Source organism: Giraffa tippelskirchi, chromosome 7, assembly GCF_054371585.1.
Source record: "Giraffa tippelskirchi isolate mGirTip1 chromosome 7, T2T-mGirTip1v1.2.pri, whole genome shotgun sequence".
Lineage (NCBI taxonomy): Eukaryota > Metazoa > Chordata > Mammalia > Artiodactyla > Giraffidae > Giraffa > Giraffa tippelskirchi.
Genome location: NC_137281.1, coordinates 107,397,313 through 107,420,668, shown reverse-complemented (window position 1 = coordinate 107,420,668; position 23,356 = coordinate 107,397,313). Strand labels below are relative to the sequence as shown.

The 23,356-nt window shown below is 42.6% G+C and overlaps 1 protein-coding gene and 1 long non-coding RNA gene across 14 annotated transcripts in view; one reads left to right on the top strand and one right to left on the bottom strand.

Annotated features, from left to right (window-relative positions):
• PTGDR (prostaglandin D2 receptor) overlaps positions 1 to 23,356 on the bottom strand; it is a 70,442-nt gene that overhangs the window by 34,105 nt on the left and 12,981 nt on the right. The window lies entirely within an intron of this gene.
• On the top strand, positions 8,506 to 22,077 carry LOC145512820 (uncharacterized). The gene is made up of 2 exons (XR_014058829.1): positions 8,506 to 8,643; positions 20,674 to 22,077. It is a non-coding gene; the product is annotated as an uncharacterized LOC145512820 (long non-coding RNA).

Below are 23,356 nucleotides of genomic sequence, written 5' to 3'. Positions count from 1 at the left end.
CTGTTTATTATAAAAGGATAAAACCCAGGAACAGCCTTATGGAAGAGATGCACAGTGAAAGGATGGAGAGTGAAACCACCCCACCTCCCCCTGCCCCAGTTGCTCCAGGTCATTGCTCTCCTGGAATCTCCACGTGTTCACCAATTTGGAAGCTCTGATTCCCCTCTGTTTTGACTTTTATGGAGGTTTCATTACATAGGAATGACTGATGAAATAATTGACCACTGGTGACTGATTCAAACTCCAGCCCTTCTCCCTTCCTCAGAGTTTGGGGAGGAAAGAGGACTGAAAGTTGCCACCATCTAATCTCAACTGGCTCCCCAGGCAACAAGCTCTGAGTCTTAGGACATTTAGAAAAACGGAAGTGTTAGTTGTTCAGTCATGTCCAACTCTTTGCGACCCCATGGACTGTAGCCCACCAGGTTTCTCCATCCATGGGATTTTCCAGGCAAGAATACTGGAGTAGGTTGCCATTTCCTTCTCCGGGGGATCTTTCTGACCCCGGGATTGAACCTGGGTCTTCCGCATTGCAGGCAGACTCTTTACCATCTGAGCCACACCTAGAGGTTTACCAAATCACCTCATTAGCATAATAAAAGACACCTTTCTGGCACGCCACAGGTGCAAGGTTCCAAGGATTTTAGGAGCTATGCTCCAGGAATGGGGACAAAGACAAAATATGTATTTGTTATTATGAATCACAATATCACAGTGGTTTAAAAAACGAATTTGGGAAATCATCAATGGCTGCTAACTTCACACAAAGAAGGAAAAGATGTTTTGTACTTTTAATGAAAATGCACACCGCTTATGAAAGGAGCCTCTCTAAAACTCTATTTACAAAGTTTTTGATCAATTTATCAATTTAAAGGAAACACAGGAGGCAGAGGAGTGTGTTAAATGTTATCTTAGGGAAGTCACCAGCAAAATATAGACTGTGGGAATCTCTACAGGATACACAACCCAGTGCAGTGAATCAACAAATAAATTGTGAAGGGTAGAGGGCAGGAGAAAGAGTGCACGCACAGAGTGGAACTTGTAGATTAAGAGACTTAAGAGACAAATCAGCAATTTTACTGTATGGAGCTTATTGGAATTCTGATTAAACAATAGTACAAATATATACATATGACAGTTGGGAAAAATGGAACACTGAATTGATGATATTAAGGAATTACTGTTAACTTTCAAGTGTGAAAATGGTATTTTAGTTATGTTTTAAAATGCAGCTTTACTTATAGAGATACTGACATTTATGGATAAACTGATATTTATGAATCTGCTTCAAAATAATTCAGGAAGAGGAGAAAGTTAGCCATGGATTGCTAATTGTTGAAACTGGTTGATAGATAAGCATGTGGGTTTCATTATATTGTTTTTTGTGTATATTTGAAAATTTCCATACTATTTACAAAACTCCTATTTCTTAGATAAGATAAATATGGCAAAATATTAATATGTAATTCTATTCTTTCCACTTTTGTGTAGGTTTGAATTTTTCTTTCTTTTTTGGCTGCACTGGGTTTTTGTTGCAGCGAACCAGTTGTGACGCTCAGGCTTCTCTTGTCGTGTTGCCCCTTGGCATGTACGATCTTAGTTCCCCCCATATCCCTTGCATTGGAAGGTGAATTCTTAACCATTGAACCGTCAAGCAAGTCCCAGTTTGAATTTAGGAGAAAAGAAATTGTGGCTTTGTCTTGCTCCTTTTGCCCCAGCAGGAGTCCTCACCGCCCAGACTTTGGGCCCTTAGGGGCCCTTCTGAGCAGTCCATTGGGCCTGGAAGAAGTCTTATGGTCACAGGCTATCACCTGGAGCAGGCCCCAGATCCTGCAAGCTCAGAGTTAGGAATAAAATCTAGACATTTCTGGATTCCTTTCTGAAGTTGCCTGGGGCACCTGGAACTTTGAACCCTCGTGCTCAGGCTCCCATCAACTTGGGGAGTCCTGTGCCACTGAGACTTGCCCTCCACTGTCCCTCTGACTATCCCTCCCTCCCTGTGATTTAATGGTGAACAAAAATGCTTAAAGGGAAGTGGGGAGTGGTTAGATAACAAATGTCAACTACAAATTGGCTCCAAAATCACTGTGGATGGTGACTGCAGCCATGAAATTAAAAGCTTGCTCCTTGGAAGGAAAGCTATGACAAACCTAGACAGTGTAGTTAAAAAGCAGAGACATCAGTTTGCTGACAAAGGTCCATATAGTCAAAGTTATGGTTTTTCCAGTAGTCATGTACAGATGTGAGAGTTGGACTGAAAAGGAGGTTGAGCACCAAAGAATTAATGCCTTCGAATTGTGGTACTGGAGAAGACTCTTGAGAGTCTGTTGGACAGCAAGGAGATCAAGCCAGTCACTCCTAAAGGAAATCAACCCCAAATATTCCCTGGAGGGACTGATGCTGAAGCTGAAGCTTCAATACTTTGGTCACCGGATGAGAAGAGCTGACTCATTGGAAAAGACCCTGATGCTGGAAAAGATCGAGGGCAGGAGGAGAAGGCGGCAACAGAGGATGAGATGGTTAGATGTGACCACTGACTCAATGGACATGAATTTGAGCAAACTCCAGGAGGTAGTGAAGAAGAGGGAAGCCTGGTGTACTGCATTTTATGGAGTCACAAAAAGTCAGATATAACTTAGCAACTGAACAACAGCAACAACAAATTAGCACTTTACATGGGTACTTGCCATCTACCTCTGCAAGGATTAAATCATGTGCTGCTGCAGCTGCTGAGCTTCGACACCCCATGAAAGAGTTCAGGGTAGAGAGCAGAAATGAGGCACTCTGTGCTCAGGGAAAAAAACTGGCAAGTCAGGTCTACAGATAGTTACATATTCTCAGGAGCTGATTTTATGAGCCCAATTCTTGTATCTCCTCATATCCAGAGAGGCACTAGAATCCTTCATGGTGACGACTGTTTCTCGTGACTAGCAGAAGCTTCACGAGACCAGCAGAAACTTTCAACCAAAAAATCTGTGCCTGATTGCATGTACTCCCCCTTTACCAAAATCACATATATACTGTCCGTCCCCCCTATCTCTTTGGAGCAGTTTCTCAGAGCTATCTGAGCTGCTGTCTCTTGGGCTGTAGTCCTCATTTTGCCACAAATAAGACTTAACTCACAACTCTCATGTTGTGCATTGTTTTCTAAGTCGACACAAGCAAGTAAGCAAATATTCACATGGCATAGTGTAAATCAACTATACTTCAATTGAAAAAAAGTATTAAGCGAGGAGTCTTTTTTTTAATTTACTTTTTAGTTAGAGTATAATTGCTTCACAATGTTGTGTTAGTTTCTGCTGTACAACAACATGAATCAGCTAGGAGTATACATATATTCCCGCCCTCTTGAGCCTCCTTTCCCCCTCCACCTCCATCCTTCTCCTCTAGGTCATCAAAGAGCCCTGAGCTGAGCTTCCTGTGCCATACAACAGTTTCCCACTATGAGCTAGGAGTCTGAAGGAAGAAACTGGCTGCTTGTGGGCACCCCACAGGGCTACTGGGGGATGGAGGAAGTCCCAGTGGCAGGAGGGGTGGGCAGACCAAATTGTTTATATAAGAAATGAGGCTGGGCAGGGAACATTTGGGTGTCACAAAAGAGTCTGGTTAAGAGAGGAGAGGCAGAGCTGATTTGGGACAAGAAGTGGGGGCCCTATTGGGATGAGTGGGACTTTGAGGAAAGAGACACTGAAATACGATTTTTAGGACATTTTGTTCTGTCTGAACTTCCCTGAATTCCTTGCCACTTGTGTATTGGTTTGATATGATTTCAAACCCAGCTGTTTGTGACCCATGTGCAGTCGTTTTAATCCAATTGTTTGTGTCAAAGACAAACAACAACAAAAAAAGAGCTGTTTTTAGAAGTGAAGTTGTTTTGATATGAAAGTGAAGTAAGCTGTGCTGGGATGTCTTCATCTCATCTGTTGCTGTTGATAAGCACTTAGTGGCTCAGATGCCGAGGGACCCGGATGGGAGTTTATCGATAAGAATGTGTAGAGAAAAAGCTATTGCAAAGGGGACATTTAGACTATAAACACTGAGAGTTTGGGGGGAATATCTGAGAGTTTCAGTCTGGGCAAAACTACCTCTTGCTGATCTAGCTCTCTGAAGACCTTGGGGCATTAGCGCCTGCCCTGGTAAAGCCTACTCCTTTATCAGAGGTGGTGACAAACCATGCAGCCTAGAAGGACATCTGCCTGCCAGTCAACACAGGCACCATTTTGCCTAGCAACATGCTCTAGCAACAAGGGACTTTTTATTTTTGTGTTGGTAGCTCGATGTGGGCTTCCCTTGTGGCTCAGCTGGTAAAGAATCTGCCTGCAATGTGAGAGACCTGGGTTCAATCCCTGGGTTGGGAAGATCCCCTGGAGAGGGGAAACTCTATCCCCTCCAGTATTCTGGCCTGGAGAATTCCATGGACTATATAGTCCATGGGATCGCAAAGAGTCAGACACAACTTTCACTTTCACTTAGGGGCTTCCCTCATAGCTCAGTGGGTAAAGAATCTGCCTGCAATGCAGGAGACCCCAGTTCGATTCCTGGGTCGGGAAGATCCCCTGGAGAAGGGATAGGCTACCCACTCCAGTATTCTTGGGCTTCCCTTGTGGCTCAACTGGCCAAGAACCCGAGCTCGATGTAGCTCTCTATCGGCAAAGGTATCTCCTGAGAAACCAAAACTGGTAGAAAAGGTACACCTCAACTGAGTTTCTCTTCATCTGTCCCTGCCTGGAACAATAGTGTAATTAATCTATCATTTGTTCTGAGTATGTTATTTCTTTATTGGCTTTTTAAGATATATTACCTTGTAATATCTCTATTTCACAAGTAATAGCTTGTGAAATTGTTATAATTCCTGCAGTGAGCCTGTGTTAAATAAACTGTTGATGAAGAAAGTCCCACTTGCATTATTTTTCAAAGCTTTGGAACCACACTGGTGTTTCTTTTGAGTATGAAATGATACAACAAGGAGTTCTGAGTGGGAAGAGATGGACCCAGTGTTACTTGTGTGTCCCAGAATTACAAACTGTGACCTCTCTCTGGAGGAAAAGGCATCACGGAGAGGTTAGTAAGAGGACATGAGATAATGCTGATAAAGGACTGACACAGTAGCTGGTACACAGCTGGTGCTCAAGAAATGATGACAATTCAGAGATTAATTAGACCTGCTTGGGGAAAATAGGCATAAAAGCCTGAAAATGATGGATTGGAATGAAGTGGTGTTGACAGCTTAGAGCAGTGCTTCTCATATTTCGATGTACATAGGAATCACCAGAGATCTTGTTGAAATGCAGGTTCTGATTCAGTCAGTCTAGGGTGTGGCCCGAGATCCTGTCTTTTTAACAGAATGTCACCCAGATAACAAAGGAGCATGCAATCAACTAGGTAGATTATGAAATACAGGTCACAGTACTTTTTTTGTAAAACAAAACTCCCTGTCTAATTTCTGAAGTGATGAAGTAAGAGCAAGGAAAAACCAGGAGGGTCATCTTGTGGAGGAACTGGCCCAGTGCTAGGGGCCCTCAACCCCTCTTGGGTGATCTCAGGAAAGATCACTGTGCCTTGTCTAGCCAAGAACCATCAGAGCTGGACGGCTCACAGGTCCTACCTCCAACCCAGTGGTTTTTACAGATGAGGGGACTGAGGCCCTCAGAGGCAAAGGGACTGACCTAGATCACCAGCTAGTTATAGCAAGCATCTACAAGGGAGACTTCCTGGGAGGCTGGAAGCTAAGGGTGTGTGCTGTGGAGTTGAAGTACGGGAAGGGGTTGGATAATGGGCCAGTTTAGTCCAGACTGACATGTAAGCATGGTGCAGAGAGTTTGAATCCAGCCTCTCACACAATTTATTGCTGTGACCTCAACAAGTTATTGGACCTTTTTGAGCCTCGGTTTCCTCCTATTTAATGGAGTGACATTGTCACTCCTATTTTGCAGAATTGTTGTGAGGAGTAAGTGAGATAATGAATTAAAAGCCCGCTAACTAGGGACTTTCTGGTGGTCCAGTGGTTAAGAGTCTGCATGTCAATGCAGGGGACATGGGTTCGATCCCTCATCCGGGAGGATCCCACATGCCTCAGGGCAACTAAGCCCCTGAGACACAACTACTGACACAGCCAAAAATAAATAGATAAAATAAAAATCCCTGGCCAGAATGTGGGAGCACTGAAGGCTGGGGAGGCCTCCTAGAGGAAGCCCATAGAACCTTCCAAGTTTACCTGGAAGCACCAGATAGGTGTGGCCTGCCCTGGTCTAGGGTGGTTAGTCTGGAAGGAAGGGCCAGGCTTCTGTCGGTCGCTCAAGGGTTTCTCTAATGCTGGCTCATGGTCACTTGGGTCTCACCTCCAGGTTCACTGGGGGAAGTGTGGAGACACAGACCATCTCCTGGCAGCAGTGGCTGTAGGAAGAAGGTGATAAAGCAGCAGCCACTTCACTCTGCTGGCTCAGGGCCATGGACTTCAAGGATGGCAGCTGGGCAGCTGTGCCAGTCGACTGCTCCTTGGCATCTCTGCATCCATCTGGGAGGCCAGGGTTTGGACAATGACCAACCACCAGCTGTCTGCAGCTTTGACTCCATCAAGGGTCCTGTTTACCACCAGATCCTCATGCTGTGGTTCTTAAATCAGACCAGCTGGGTTAGAACCCTGGCTCCACCACTTACCTTGTGAGGCAGGGAGAGTTATTTACCCTCTCTGATCTTCACTTTCTCCCCCATAATCAGGTGGTACTAATGTCCATTTCATAGGGTGGGTTGGGGGACAATAGGAGATAATCCATACAGTCTTTACTGTGGGGCTCATTAATTGTGAGCTCTTCTCATTATATTATTTTCCGAAGTCCATTTCAAGTACTTCCTTCTCCAGGAAGCCTTTCTGAACTACATGAATGACTGAAAGATATTTGTCCTTCTCTGATCCCAGAAGAAATAGAAATGACTTCTTGCCTTGGGGCAGAGATGCCTGGGACCTCACTATCCCCAAATCTAAAGAAGCTGTAAATGCCCATAAGGCAAAAAAGAGGAGACATGGACACCCCCCAGGGTCTCAAGTACAACCCATTCTGTTGAGTTTAACAGTATCTTTTTGTTTGTACTATATGTATCTTTGCAAATCTGTGTTGTTTTATTGGTATCGTGTTTTAGGTCTCATTTAGTCGGTTTACTTTTTCTGTTCAGCATTTGGTGTTTCAAACCATGTTGGTGTAAACACACCAGGTCCCTTTCATCTGTAGTTGCATAGTATTTTGAATTCTCAGTGGTGTCTGACTCTTTGAAACCTAATGGACTGTATGTAGCCCGCCAGTCTCCTCTGTCCATGGGATTTTTCAGGCAAGAATACTGGAGTGGGTTGCCTTTTCCTTCTCCAGGGGATCAAACCCAAGTCTCCTGCATTGGCAGGGGGATTCTTTACCACTGAGCCACTTGGGAAGCCACCTTGCATGGTAGTATCACATTTTACTCATCCATCCACTTTCCCAATGTGGACACTTGGGTTGCCTCCAGCTCCCAGCAACCACAAAACAACAATGCAGCAATAAACGTTATCTAACATGTCCCCTTATGATCCTGTAACAGAAGGAGCCTGATTTCAGGGTCACGATTCACTGTGTTTAGTTTCCCTCATTATTGCCAAGATTCTTGGGGAGAATGGCTGCCCCAGGCTACCCCCACCAGCACTGCACCTTGTCAGAACACCCCTCAGTCCCCATCACCATTGGACATTATCCAGTTTTTCTAATTTTTGCCAGCCTAATTGGTGTAAGTGGTATCTCACTGTCATTTTAATTTGTATTTTTCTGGTCATAAACAAATCTGACCATCTCTTGAAGTGCCTTCAGGCTTGCAGAGGTTTCTGCTCTGTAAATGCCCATTCAAGCGCTGGGGGTGTGAATTTCAACGCCTGGGGGCTCCAGACCAGGCTCCCAGGGCCCTGGGGGAGGTCGTACATCCAGGCCAGGGAGAAAAGCACTGGGGAATCTGCGGAGTCCCGAGTGGCTCCCACCCACCTGGCCGTGGCCTGGTCGAAGGAGCCAGAAGAAGGACCCTCAGCCTGGCCTGGGAATAGGGGGCGAGGGGGAGGCCGCCGCACCTGTCTCCATATTATACCCAAGGTCGGCGGAGAGACGAGGGGTCTGGAGGACTGTTGACTGCACCCGGACGCTTTCGCTCCCGGGAGCCTCGTCCTAACCCCGAACTCAGCTCGCCCTTCCTCCGCTCATCCGGTCCAAGCCTGCGGACGGAGACAAGCGGCTCGCGCTCAGGCACAGTGCAGACGCGCTCCGAAGCGGAGGCACGGAGGAGGAGCTGGCGTGGGAGGCCCACGGCCGAGAGTCCGCGGGGAGGGGGCTGGGGCTGGGGCTGGGGCTGGGGCAGGGCGGGCAGACGCCGAGAGGATACCCCTCACCCCCGCAGGGGCGACCAAGGCTGCGATTGTCCTGATTGGCCACCTGCGTCATGGGCTTCTTTGTGGCGCGAGGGGAACGGGCGCCTCCTGGCGGAGGATATGGGCTGCTCGTCTGGGACTCGGAGGAGCTCCCCACCCTGGAGCGGAGAGCTTGGATGGAGGAGACATTAGCTAGAGAGCAGATGGCAATACGATCCTTTACTGAGTACATTGTGTGCCAGACTGAACCCGGGCAGGCAGTCCTCCAGGTAGGACTCACTGTTACCTCCATTTTGCAGAAGAGAATGCTGAGGCACAGAGTGATTAAACACGGTGCCCAAGATCACACAACCTTCCAGTGGCAGACATGTTGAAGGCCTCGGCTCCCTCAGCGTGTCCGGCTGGATGGGAGTGAAGATGGTGTGGTGTGTTGCAGGGGGTATGAGGACACCTCAGCGCCTCCCTCCAGGGGTGTGCTTGCTGCTCGGACCTCTAGACCGGGCAGTGGCATCCCTGTAGACTTCAGCCGGCTTGGGGACCTTTGGCTGCACTGCCTGGGTGGGGCGAGAGAAGGACTGTGCCATTGTCCTCACTGGGGTGGGGTTGGAAGTGGGGGCTCTGTCGGTGCTAAGTCTTTCCAAGGGTACAGAGTTGTGCCGGAGGCAGACATCACTTGTTCAGTCGCTCAGTAGTGTCCAACTCTTCCTGACCCCATGAACCACACACCAGGCTTCCCTGTCCTTCACCATCTCCCTGAGTTTGCTCAGGGACAGGGACAAGGAAGCCTGATGTGCTGCAGTCCACAGGGTCATGAAGAGTCGGACACAACTGAACACACACACAAAAGAGAAAGAGCTCATTTGGAAGCAGTCAAGAAAATCTAGTTTTAATTAACTATAATTTCTTAATTTAAAAGAATTCCCAATAATCATACCACTTTAATATGATTCCTGTTTCTAGTTTGAAACATGTCCTTCCAGTTTAGTCTGCTGTTCAGTACTACATGGGACTTCCCAGGTGGGGCTGGGGTAAAGAACCCACCAGCCCACGACATAAGAGACATAGGTTCCATCCCTGGGTCAGAAAGATCGCCTGGAGGAGGGCATGGCAACCCACTCCAGCGTTCTTGCCAGGAGAATTTCCATGGACAGAGGAGGCTGGTGGGCTACAGTCTGTAGGGTCACAAAGAGTCAGTATGACTGAAGCAACTGAGCATGCATGCACAACACTACACGGAAAACGTATCCTGTCCTCTTATTATTGTATTTTCCATGTAGTATCATCATATCTTCAGTTCAGTTGAGTTTAGTTCAGTTCAGTCGCTCAATCATGTCTGACTCTTTGCAACCCCATGAATCGCAGCACGCCAGGCCTCCCTGTCCATCACTGACTCCCATGGTTTACTCAAACTCATGTCCATTGAGTCCGTGATGCCATCCAACCATCTCATTCTCTGTCAGCCCCTTCTCCTCCCACCTCCAATCTTTCCCAGCATCAGGGTCTTTTCAAATGAGTCAGTTCTATGCATCAGGTGGCCAAAGTATTGGAGTTTCAGCTTCAACATCAGTCCTTCCAATGAACAACCAGGACAGATTTCCTTTGGGATGAACTGGTTGGATCTCCTTGCAGTCCAAGGGATTCTCAAGAGTCTTCTCCAAAACCACAGTTAAAGAGCATCAATTCTTCGTTGCTCAGCTTTCTTTATAGTCCAACTCCCACATCCGTACATGACTACTGGAAAAACCATAGCCTTGACTAGATGGACCTTTGTTGGCAAAGTAACATCTCTGCTTTTTAATATACTGTCTAGGTTGGTCATAACATTTCTTCCAAGGAATAAGCATCTTTTAATTTCATGGCTGCAGTCACCATCTGCAGTGATTTTGGAGCCCAAAAAAATAAAGTCTGACACTGTTCCCACTGTTTCCCCATCTATTTCCCATGAAATGATGGGATCGGATGCCATGATCTTAGTTTTCTGAATGTTGAGCTTTAAGCCAACTTTTTCACTCTCCTCTTTCCCTTTCATCAAGCGGCTTTTTAGTTCCTCTTCACTTTCTGCCATAAGGGTGGTGTCATCTGCATATCTGAGGTTATTGATATTTCTCCCGGCAATCTTGATTCCAGCTTGTGCTTCCTCCAGCCCAGCGTTTCTCATGATGTACTCTGCACAGAAGTTAAATAAGCAGGGTGACAATATACAGACTTGATGTACTCCTTTTCCTATTTGGAACCAGTCTGTTGTTCCATGTCCAGTTCTAACTGTTGCTTCCTGACTTGCATACAGATTTCTCAAGAGGCAGGTCAGGTGGTCCGACATTCCTATCTCTTTAAGAATTTTCCACAGTTTATTGTGATCCACCCATTCAAAGGCTTTGGCATAGTCAATAAAGTAGAAGTAGATGTTTTTCTGGAACTCTCTTGCTTTTTCGATAATCCAATGGATATTGGCAATTTGATCTCTGGTTCCTCTGCCTTTTCTAAAACCAGCTTGAACATCTGGAAGTTCACGGTTCATGCATTGTTGAAGCCTGGCTTGGAGAATTTTTAGCATTACTTTGCTAGCGTGTGAGATGAGTGCAATTGTTGGTCGGTTGAGCATTCTTTGGCATTGCCTTTCTTTGGGATTGGAATGAAAACTGACCTTTTCCAGTCCTGTGGCCACTGCTGAGTTTTCCAGATTTGCTGGCATATTGAGTTCAGCACTTTCACAGCATCATCTTTTAGGATTTGAAATAGCTCAACTGGAATTCCATCACCTCCCCAGCTTTGTTCGTAGTGATGCTTCCTAAGGCCCACTTGACTTCGTATTCCAGGGTGTCTGGCTATAGGTGAGTGATCATACTATCCTAATTATCTGAGTTGTGAAGATCTTTTTTGTAGAGTTCTTCTGTGTCTTCTTGCCACCTCTTCTTAATATCTTCTGCTTCTGTTAGGTCCATACCATTTCTGCCCTTTATTGAGCCCATCTTTGCATGAAATGTTCCCTTGGTATCTCTGATTTTCTTGAAGAGATCTCTAGTCTTTCCCATTCTACTGTTTCCCTCTATTTCTTTGCACTGATCACTGAGGAAGGCTTTCTTATCTCTCCTTGCTATTCTTTGGAACTCTGCATTCAAATGGGTATGTCTTTACTTTTCTCCCTTGCTTTTCACTTCTTTTCTTTTCACAGCTCTTTGTAAGGCCTCCTCAGACAGCCACTTTGCTTTTTTGCATTTCTTTTTCTTGAGGATGGTCTTGATCCCTGTCTCCTGTACAATGTCACGAACCTCCGTCCACAGTTCATCAGGCACTCTATCAGATCTAATCCCTTGAATCTATTTGTCACTTCCACTGTATAATTGTAAGGGATTTGATTTAGGTCACACCTGAATGGTCTAGTGGTTTTCCCTACTTTCTTCAATTTAAGTCTGAATTTGGCAATAAGGAGTTCATGATCTGAGCCAGTCAGCTCCCAGTCTTGTTTTTGCTGACTGTATAGAGCTTCTCCATCTTTGGCTGCAAAGAATATAATCAATCTGATTTCGGTATTGACTATCTGGTGATGTCTATGTGTACAGTCTTCTCTTGTGTTGTTGGAAGAGGGTGTTTGCTACGACCAGTGCATTCTCTTGGCAAAACTCTATTAGCCTTTGCCCTGCTTCATTCTGTACTCCAAGGCCAAATTTGCCTGTTACTCCAGGTGTTTCTTGACTTCCTACTTTTGCATTCCAGTCCCCTAAATGAAAAGAACATCTTTTTTGGGTGTTAGTGCTAGAAGGTCTTGTAGGTCTTCATAGAACCATCCCAACTTCAGCTTCTTCAGCATTACTGGTCAGGACATAGACTTGCATTACCATGATATTGGATGGTTTGCATTGGAAATGAACAGAAATAATTCTGATGTTTTTGAGATTGCATCCAACTACTGCATTTCAGATTCTTTTGTTGACTGTGATGGCTACTCCATTTCTTCTAAGGGATTTTTGCCCACAGTAGTAGATATAATGGTCATATGACTTAAATTCACCCATTCCAGTCCATTTTAGTTCGCTGATTCCTAAAATGTCGACGTTCACTCTTGCCATCTCCTGTTTGACCACTTCCAATTTGCCTTGATTCATGGACCTAACATTCCAGGTTCCTATGCAATATTACTCTTTACAGCATCGGACTTTGCTTCTATCACCAGTCACATCCACAACTGGGTGTTGTTTTTGCTTTGGCTCCATCTTTTCATTCTTTCTGGAGTTATTTCTCCACTGATCTCCAGTAGCATATTGGGCACCTACTGACCTGGGGAGTTCATCTTTCAGTGTCCTATCTTTTTGCCTTTTCGTACTGTTCATATCTGCAGAGTAAATCCTAATTATTCTTCTAACTGCTGGACAGCTAGGTTGTTTCCAATTATTCAGTAACAACTACATTTTACATTTTTATTCATATAGTATTTCCATGTTTGGGGATCTGTTCTTAGGACTGAATCTCAGCTGTGAAATTACTGCATCAAAGAATATGATCTTTTTTGAAATGACAGTATATGTTTCCACATCTCTTCCTAAGAGGGTTGTACCAATTTACATATTATTGGTAATGTATGAAAATACCTCTTTCAGCATACCCTCCCGGCACTGGATATCTACTGTTTTAAAAAATATTCTGACAATTTAGTAGATCAAAAAAATACCATCTCATTGTTTTGATTTGCATTTCTTTGGCTTTTGGTGAGATTGAAACTTTTTCCAAGTTTATGAGTTTTACTTTTTCTTATTGAGCATTCTCTGTTCATGTTCTTTTTAAAATTATCTTTGGCCATGTCACATGACTTGTGGGATCTTAATTCCCTGACGAGGGATTGGACCGAGGCCACTGAAGTATAAGTGCCAAGTCTTAGCACTTGGCACCAATTCCCACCAATTCCCTCTCTTCATTTTCTGTATATATTTATTTTGAGGGACTTGTGGATCACAATAAACTGTGGAAAATTCTGAAAGAGATGGGAATACCAGACCACCTGACCTGTCTCTTGAGAAACCTGTATGCAGGACAGGAAGCAACAGTTAGAACTGGACATGGAACAACAGACTGGTTCCAAATAGGAAAAGGAGTACATCAAGGCTGTATATTGTCATCCTGCTTATTTAACTTATATGCAGAGTACATCATGAGAAACGCTGGGCTGGAAGAAGCACAAGCTGGAATCAAGATTGCTGGGGGAAATATCAATAACTTCAGATATGCAGATGACACCACCCTTATGGCAGAAAGCAAAGAAGAACTAAAGAGCCTCTTGATGAAAGGGAAAGAGGAGAGTGAAAAAGTTGGCTTAAAGCTCAACATTCAGAAAACTAAGATCATGGCATCTGGTCCCATCACTTCATGGCAAGTAGATGGGGAAACAGTGGGAACAGTGTCAGACTTTATTTTTTTGGGCTCCAGAATCACTGCAGATGGTGATTGCAGCCATGAAATTAAAAGATGCTTACTCCTTGGAAAGAAAGTTATGACCAACCTAGAGAGCATATTAAAAAGCAGAGACATTACTCTGCCAACAAAGGTCCGTCTAGTCAAGGCTATGGTTTTTCCAGTAATCATGTATGGATGTGATTGTTGGACTGTGAAGAAAGCTGAGTGCCGAAGAATTGATGCTTTTGAATTGTGGTGTTGGAGAAGACTCTTGAGAGTCCCTTGGACTGCAAGGAGATCCAAATAGTCCATCCTAAAGGAGATCAGTCCTGGTTGTTCATTGGAAGGACTGATGTTGAAGCTGAAACTCCAATACTTTGGCCACCTCATGCAAAGAGTTGACTCATTGGAAAAGACCCTGATGCTGGGAAGGATTGGGGGCAGGAGGAGAAGGGGACGACAGAGGATGAGATGGCTGGATGGCATCACCGACTCGATGGACATGAGTTTGGGTAAACTCCGGGAGTCGGTGATGGACAGGGAGGCCTGGCATGTGTGATTCATGGGGTTGCAAAGAGTCGGACACGACTGAGCGACTGAACTGAACCGAACGCTTTCTTACTAAGTGAGCTGTTACTACCACAACTACTACCACCACCACTGTGTAGTGATACTGACACTTAGTACTGGCCCTCATTTGTTGAGCAACCATAATATGTCAAATATTGCACTAAGATCTTTACATATATTTTAAATCCTCACCACAATCCTGCATGGAGAAGGGAGACTCAGTCTCAGAGAGGCTAAACAGTTTACCCAAGTTCACATGGTCTTGGATGGTTACTTTCTGTTACAAACTCAGCCTCAGATAAAGATATGTTGTTGTTGTTGTTCAGTTGCCAAGTCATGTCTGACTCTTCGTGACCCCATGGACTATGGCACACCAGGCCTCCCTGTCTCTCACCGTTTCTCGGAGTTTGCCCAAGTTCATGTCCATTACAATGGTGATGCCATCCAAACAGCTCATCCTCTGTTGCCCTTTTCTCCTTCTGCCTTCAATCTTTCCCAGCATCAGAGTCTTTTCCAAAGAGTCAGCTGTTTGCATCAGGTGGCCAAAGTATTGGAGCTTCAGCATCAGCATCAGTCCTTGCAATAAGTATTCAGTGTTGATTTCCTTCAAGATTGATTTGTTTGATCTCCTTGCTGTCCAAGGGACTCTCAAGAGTCCTCCAGCACCACAGTTCAAAAGCATTAATTCTTTGGCACTCTGCCTTCTTTATGGTCCAGCTCTCACAACTGTACGCGACTACTGGAAAGACCATAGCCTTTACTATATGGACCTTTGTCAGCAAAATGATGTCTGCTTTTTAACACACTGTCTAGTTTTTTCATAGCTTTCTTACCAGGAAGCAATCGTCTTATAATTTCATGGCTGCAGTCACTATCTGCAGTGATTTTAGAACCCAACAAGAGGAAATCTGTCACTGCTTTCACCTTTTCCCCATCTATTTTCCATGAAGTGATGGGACCAGATGCCATGATCTTAGTTTTTTTAATATTTAGTTTTAAGCTGACTTTCTCAGTCTCTTTCTTCACCCTCATCAAGAGGTTCTTTAGTTCCTCTTCACTTTCTCCCATTAGAATGGTATCATCCACATATCTGAGGTTGTTCATATTTCTCCTGGGAATCTTGCTCCAGCTTGTGACTCATCCAGCCTGGCATTTCTCATGATGTGCTCTGCATATAAGTTAAATAAACAGGGTGACAATAAACAGCTTTGTCATATTCCTTTCTCAATCCTGAGTCAGTCAGTTGTTCTGTACAAAGTTCTAACCGATATGTCTTGACTGGCATACAGATTTCTCAGGAGACAGGTAAGATGGTCTGATATTCCCATCTCTTCAAGAGTTTCCCACAGTTTGTTATGATCCACACAGTCAAATTGACTTTAGCATAATCAATGAAACAGAGGTAGATGTTTTTCTGGAATTCCCTTGCTTTTCTATGATCCAGCAGTTGTTCGCAATTTGATCTCTGGTTCCTCTGCCTTTTCTAAACCCAGCTTGGACATCTGGAAGTTCTCGGTTCACATAATGCTGAAGCCTGTTTTTCAGGATTTTGAGCATAACCTCACTAGCATGGGAAATGAGTGCAATTGTTTGGTGGTTTGAACTTTCTTTAGTACTGCCCTTCTTGGGAATTGGGATGAGGATTGACATTTTCCAGTCCTATGCCCACTGCTGGGTTTTCCAAATTTGCTGACATATTGAGTGCAGCACTTTGATAGCATCATCTTTTAGGATTTTAAATAGCTCTGCTGGAATTCCATCCCTGCCACTAGCTTTATTGACAGCAGTGCTTCCTAAAGCCCACTTGACTTCACACTCCAGAATGTCTGGCTCTGAGTGAGTGACCACACCATTGTGGTTATCTGGGTCATTAAAATCTTTTTTGTACAGTTCTTCTGTGTATTCTTTCCATCTCTTTTTTATCTGCTTCTGCTAGGTCTTTACCTTTTATGTCCCTTATTGTGCCCATCTTTGGATGAAATGTTCCCTTGATATTTCTAGTTTTCTTGAAGAGATCTCTAGTCTTTCCCCTTCTGTTGTTTTCCTCTTTCTTTGCATTGTTCATTGAAGAAGGCCTTCTTATCTCTCCTTGCTATTCTTTGGAACTCTGAATTTAGTTGGGTGGACCTTTCCCTTTTTTCCTTGCATTTTAGTTCTCTTCTTTCTTCAGCTATTTGTAAAGCCTCTTCAGACAACTACTTTGCCTTCTTGCTTTTCTTTTTCTTTGGGATGGTTTTGTTTGCTGCCTGCTGTACAGTATCATGGACCTCTGTAGATTGTTCTTCAGGCACTCTGTTTACTAGATCTAATCCCTTGAATCTATTCATTGCCCCTATATAACCATAGGGGATTTGATTTAGGTCAAAGCTGGCTGGCCTAGTGGTTTTCCCCACTTTCTTTAAACCTGAATTTTGCTATGAGAAGTTGATGATCTGAGCCACAGTCAGCTCCAGGTCTTGTTTTTGCTGACTGTATACAGCTTTTCCGTCTTTGGCTACAAAGAATATAATCAATCTGATTTTGGTGTTGACCACTTGGTGATGTCCATGTGTAAAGTTGTCTCTTGTGCTGTTGAAAAAGGATGTTTGCTATGACCAGTATGTTCTCTTGGCAGAATTTTGTTAGCCTTTGCCCTGCTTCATTTTGTACTCCAAGGCCAAACTTGCCTGTTGCTCCAGGTATCTCTTGTCTTCCTACTTTTACATTCCAGTCCCCTATGATGAATAGGAGACTTTTTGGTGTTAGTTCTAGGAGATCTTCTAGGTTGTCATAGAACTGATCAACTTCAGCTTCTTTGGTATCAGTGGTTGGGGCATAGACTTGAATTACTGTGATGTTGAAAGATTTGCCTTGGAAATGAACCGAGATCATTCTGTCATTTTTGAGGTTGCACCTAAGTACTGCATTTTGGACTCTTTTTTTGATTATGAGTGCTTCTGCATTTCTTCTATGGGATTCTTGCTCACAGTAGTAGATATAGTGGTCACCTGAATCAAATTCAGCCATTCCTGTCCATTTTAGCTCACTGATTCCTAAGATGTCAATGTTTCCTCTTGCCATCTCCTGTTTGACCATGTCCAGTTTACCTTGATTCATGGACCTAACAGTCCAGGTTCCTATGCAATATTGTTCTTTACAGCATTGAATTTTACTTTCATCACCAGAGACATCCACAATGAGCGTCATTTCCGCTTTGGCCCAGCTGCTTCATTCTTTCTGGAGCTATTAATAGGTGTTCTCTGCTCTTCCCCAGTAGCATACTGGACACCTCCTGACCTGGGGGCTCATCTTTCAGTATCATATCTTCTTGCCCTTTTAATGCAGTTCATGGGGTTCTCACAGAAAGTATACTGGGGTGGTTTGCCATTCACTCATCCAGTGGATCACATTTTGTGCGAACTCTCCACTATGACTTGTATATCTTGGGTGGCTCTGCACAGCATGGCTCATAGTTTTATTGAGTTACGCAAGCCTCTTTGCATCGACAAGGCATTGATCCGTGCAGGGGATGTAGAGATATACTGTAGCTTTATTGACATAACAAAGATATTAACCTTTTGAGATTTTTTTTCCCAGGCCTGTCTGCCCTTTTACTTTAGCTGTTGTTTTTTTTTTGACATAGAGAAGCAGCATATAAACTGTAACTGTAAATACTTTTCAAAGCAAAACATGTCTTGGCTTTAATAGATGTCACATAATGGCCATTGAAGATAATAAAAAGACAAGACATGCTTGATTTTCTCTACAGACAAATTAGGGCCTAGATTAATGTGTTTCAAATCATCAAACAATTACTCCTATATCCTGTATTTACTAATCTTTCTCTTCCTTATTGATGTGAGTTGCATTGTTTGTCATGTATATAGTAAGATCTATATTTGGACTTGTCTTTATAAATCTAGCCTTTTCTTTGTACATTCGTCACATTGTTTTAATTACCATATCTTTATATGATTAAAACAGAATAGGGTTGACCTTCTCACAACTAATTTTTGTTCAGTACTTTCTTCCCTTTTTATTCTCCAAGTGAACTTCAGGATCATTTTGTCAATGTGGGCAAAAATTACTCTTCTTTAAAAGAAGTAACTCAGAGGAGTAGACATTTTGATTGGTATTGTATTAAACTTGTAAATTAGTTATTTTCATATGCAGTCTTCCTAACTAGGAATATAACTAGGAATAAATAACTGGTTACTTTTCCAAGTCTTACTTTATATTTTTATTATAATATGCATTTTTTCTTTATAACATCACTACGTAATATCTTAAGACTATTCCCAGGCAATATGTATGTTTTATTTATTGTTATAAACAGGACCCTTTTTTGGTTTGTTTTTGTATAGCTTCTAGTACTTAAAAATGTTATTGATTTTATATATTTTATATTAAGCTGTATTTATAAACTTCTATTCATTTTAATCGTTTATCAGATAATTCCTTTATATTTCCTAGATACACAATTTCAGTTTAGAATGATGCTTTTCTTTCTTCTTAGAAAATTCTGTCTGTAGAAAAGAGCTAACAAAGCAAGCCTGAGAATGCTATCATTAGACAGACTTGCTTGCATAGTTGGCCCTTGGCTGGCTTCTGGGAACTTGAACTTTGGGAGGGTTTCCATCATTCTCTAAGTGATGAGTGGTTTAATATTTTCAGACTGTGCAAAAATATGGCTTTCCACCTTCCTTCTGAAAGTCTGAAATTTTGTTACGTGCCAGGCAGACGCTGCTTATGTGACCAACTCCAACAAAAACTTTGGGCACTGCGTCCCTAATGAGCATCCCTGTGGACAATGCTTCACAGGTGTCATCACAACTCATTGTTGGAGGAATTAAGCACAGCTGTGTGACTCCACTGGCAAGGACCCTAGGAAGTTGATGCCTGGTTTTTTCTGCACTTCACCCCACATGCTTTTTCCCATTGCTGACTGTACTTTGTAGCCTCCTATTATAATGAACCATAGCCACAAGTACAACTATGTGTGAATCTTGTGAGTTCTTCTAGAGAATCCTTGAAATTGGTATAATTTGTATCTCTTCTGTGGGGTGCTTTTTGTCAAGTCTAGGTATCAATATAAATGAATCTTCTCTGGGTGACTTAGATGGAAGAGAGGTTTGGATCCCCTGTATGCCTGTGTGCTAAGTCGCTTCAGTCGTGTCTGACTCTGCAACCCTATGGATTGTAGCCCTCCAGGCTCCTCTGTCCAATGGGATTCTCCAGGCCAGAATACTGGAGTGGGTTGCCATGCCCTCTTCTAGGGGATCTTCCTGACCTAGGGATCGAACCCACATTTCTTATGTCTCCTGCATTGGCAGGTGGGTTCTTTACCACTAGCGCCACCTGGTAGCTCCTTTAGACCCCCTACTGATCTGACTTCCTGCCGGCTCCTCTCCTGTGCCCTCCTTTCCTGGGGCTCTGGAAAGTGGACCATGAAAATTACTGGTGCCTAGTATCTTCCTACAACTGCAAATTTTTATCAGTGTCGTATCTCTGTGATCTTTAATTTTATTTTGTGTTATTTTCCCAGTTAATTTAATTTGTCTTTCCTACCTCTCCTTCTTCCCCAAAGAATCAGCTTTTGGTTCACTTATATTTTTTCTCCTTCTTTCATTTATTTGTCTTTATCATTTTAAATCCTATTTTGCTTAGGAACTGTGTTCTTTTTTAATTAAATTGTAAATAATGTTATCTCTTTTTCATATTAAAAATACTTGGGCTGACAGAGGATGAGATGGTTGGATGGCATCACTGACTCAATGGACATGAGTTTGAGCAAACTCTGGGAGATGGTGAAAGACAGGGAAGCCTGGCGTGCTGCAGTCCATGGGGTTGCAGAGTCGGACATGACTGAGTGACTGAACAACAACAGTGGCTTTCCCTCTAAAATACAGGATCCTATACTTTTTGTTTTTTTTACATTCATCAGTTTAATTATTTACTAAAACAGTTTTAGTTATTTCATCAAAGAGATTCCCATCCTGTTCCCATGGCTGTTCAATAGTCTGAAAACGTAAAAGAAGTCATATTTAGACTAATCCCCCAGATGAAACCAACTAAAAAATGTGCAAAGATTTAAAAAACCTGAAAAGCATAATAAAGATAAGATAGTAGGGATTTATCAGGCCAAAATCTGAATGAAAATGGGGATCTGGAGGGAAACTAGAACACTGAGGTTGCTTTTGCCTCTGAAGACATCTGCCAACTAAGGAAACTTGGTTGTTATTTTTTTAAGTCCTCTGAGGGCCCATGAGTTTAGAGATTAAAGACTTAGTTGTGCAAAGATGGAGAGCATAAGAGGAAACCTTTCCCTACAAGGCTAGGATCCTAAAGGGTTATTATTTCCTCAGGTTAAGAATGAACCAGAAGTAAACCTGCTCACACTCAAATTCTCATTCCAAAGAGACACATGAAAAATAAAATCCTTTGATGCTGCACAGTGCAGAGGGAGTAAAGAAAAGAAAATCCCTACCCCGGGTAAGTTAAAACCCCATGCTGGCAGAGACTGTGGGTATGTAACCCGATTCACCTTTCCTGGTTCGTCCAAAAAATATCATGCTGTGAACTGGTCTAAAGTAGTCACGGACTGACTCTAGCTGCCTGGCCCAAATACAGATCCTCTCTGGAGGAAGGCACCATCATCCGAGGCCTTAGAGAATCTCAGAAATACGAGCAGTTAACATACTAACAAGCTCATCAGGAAATGAGACACCAGAAGCCAGATTCAGCAGAAATACACCTACAGTGGCTTCAGGTATCCTTCATTATCTACATTCTTATTTTGAATTCCAGAAACCAAATAGATTGAATTTACTAGAATTCCCACTCTGTACAAAATTTTGCCACATACTGCCCAGATTCAAGAACCTGATAGATTCAGATGATGAGATGGTAAAAATCAAAATGCAAATGACAGACAACATTCTATAAATGGGGAAAAGACCTTAACAGATCTTCACAGACAGGGATATCCAAATGCCAATAAACACATGAAAAAGTGCATACTGCTGCTACTGCTGCGTCGCTTCAGTCGTGTTCGACTCTGTGACCCCATAGACGGCAGCCCACCACGCTCCGCCGTCCCTGGGATTCTCCAGGCAAGAATACTGGAGTGGGTTGCCATTTCCTTCTCCAGTGCATGAAAGGGAAAAGTGAAAGTGAAGTCGCTCAGTCGTGTCCGACTCTTAGCGACCCCATGGACTGTAGCCTACCAGGCTCCTCCGTCCATGGAATTTTCCAGGCACAGGTACTGGAGTGGGGTGCCATTGCCTTCTCCAAAAGTGCATACAGGAATATGCAAATTAATACCACAGTATTATACCACTATACAGTCCTAGAACAGCTAAATCGAAATAGAAAGACAATATGTAAAGTATTAATGAACATGTGGATTGACTAGAAATTTCATACAGTGCCGTGGAAGTAGAACCTAATAAAGTCCATTTTGGAAGACTGCTTGCAGTATGGACCAAAGACAAAACCTATGACCTAGCAATTGCATTTACAGTTGTTTCCTTAACAGAAATGTATGCTTATGCTCCCAAAAGATGTGTACAAGAATGTCTATTACTATCTGTAATAGCCCCAATTAGAATATCTCGAATGTATATCTTCAATGGAGTGGATTAATCTATTGTGATAAATTCATACTGTGGAAGACTATACCCCATGACAGTGAAAATAAATAAAATATAACTATCTGAACAACATGGATGTATTTCATAAGCATAAAGCTGAATGAAAAAAAAGCCAAATACACACTGTGTGATTTTTTCCTATGTAAATAAAGTTCAAAAGCAGACAAAATAAATATATAATATTAAAAGTCAAGAAAGTGGCTATCCTTTGTGAGTGAGATTGGTAGCTAAAAGGGGATTTTTAGAGACATGGGATTCTGGTGATATTCTGTTTCTTAATTTGGGTGCTGGTTAGTTATCATGCTTAATTTGTCTACTTATAATTTCTAGACTTCTGTATGTATAAGTTAATAAAACCCCCCAATTTTAAAAGAGACATTGAAGAAGACATAAGTAAACTGGGAGATACACCAAATTGATAAATTTATCAATAGATCAGGTGAAATCCCAGTAAAAATCCCAGCAGGTTTTTTGTTTGTTTTTGGTGTAACTTGGCAAGTTTATTTTAAAGTTTCTGCTGAAACACAAAGCACTAAGATTAGTAAGGTCCTTGAAATTCTTGAAAAAGAATTAAAAGAAAAAGATGGATTTAGTGTACCAGGTACTATAAAACTACAGTAACTAAGACAGCAAGCTAATGGAATAGTATAGAGAAACTGGAAACAGAATACATATTTAGAAACCTGATATATGACAAGATAATATTTAATATCAGTGAGGAAAGGATGGATTTTTTGATAATAAGTTCAATTGGAGACAACTGGTTATTTATATGGTAAAAATACAGAATTGAATATCTATATCACACCATACACAAAATAAATTATAGGTGAGATAAAACCTAGAAGTGAAGGCAAAACTATAAAGCCTTTATAAAATAATGTGGAAAAATATTTCATAATTCCAGTTTAGGAAAGAAATTTCTCAAGCAGGACATGAAAAGCTTAACCATAAAAGAAAAGTTTAATAAATTAGATTCCAATAAATAAAACTTCTATTCATTAAAAGTCACCATAAAGAGACTGAAAAAGATTACAGAATGGGAAGATATTTTTGCAACACATGTAACTAACAGAGTAACAACATACAGTGAAGTGAAAGTTGCTCAGTCATGTCCGACTCTCTGTGACCCCATGGACTATACAGCCCATGGAATTCTCCAGGCCAGAATACTGGAGTGGGTAGCCTTTCCCTTCTCCAGGGGATCTTCCCAACCCAGGAATCGAACCCACATGCCTCCTACATAGTAGGCGCTCTTCTAACAAGGCTAACAACATATAGGACATCTACAAATCAGCAAGAAAAGACAGACATTACATGACAAACCTAGGCAAAAGACCTGAACAAAAGTTTTATAAAAAGAGAATTTCCAAACTGCCAATAAATATATAGAAAA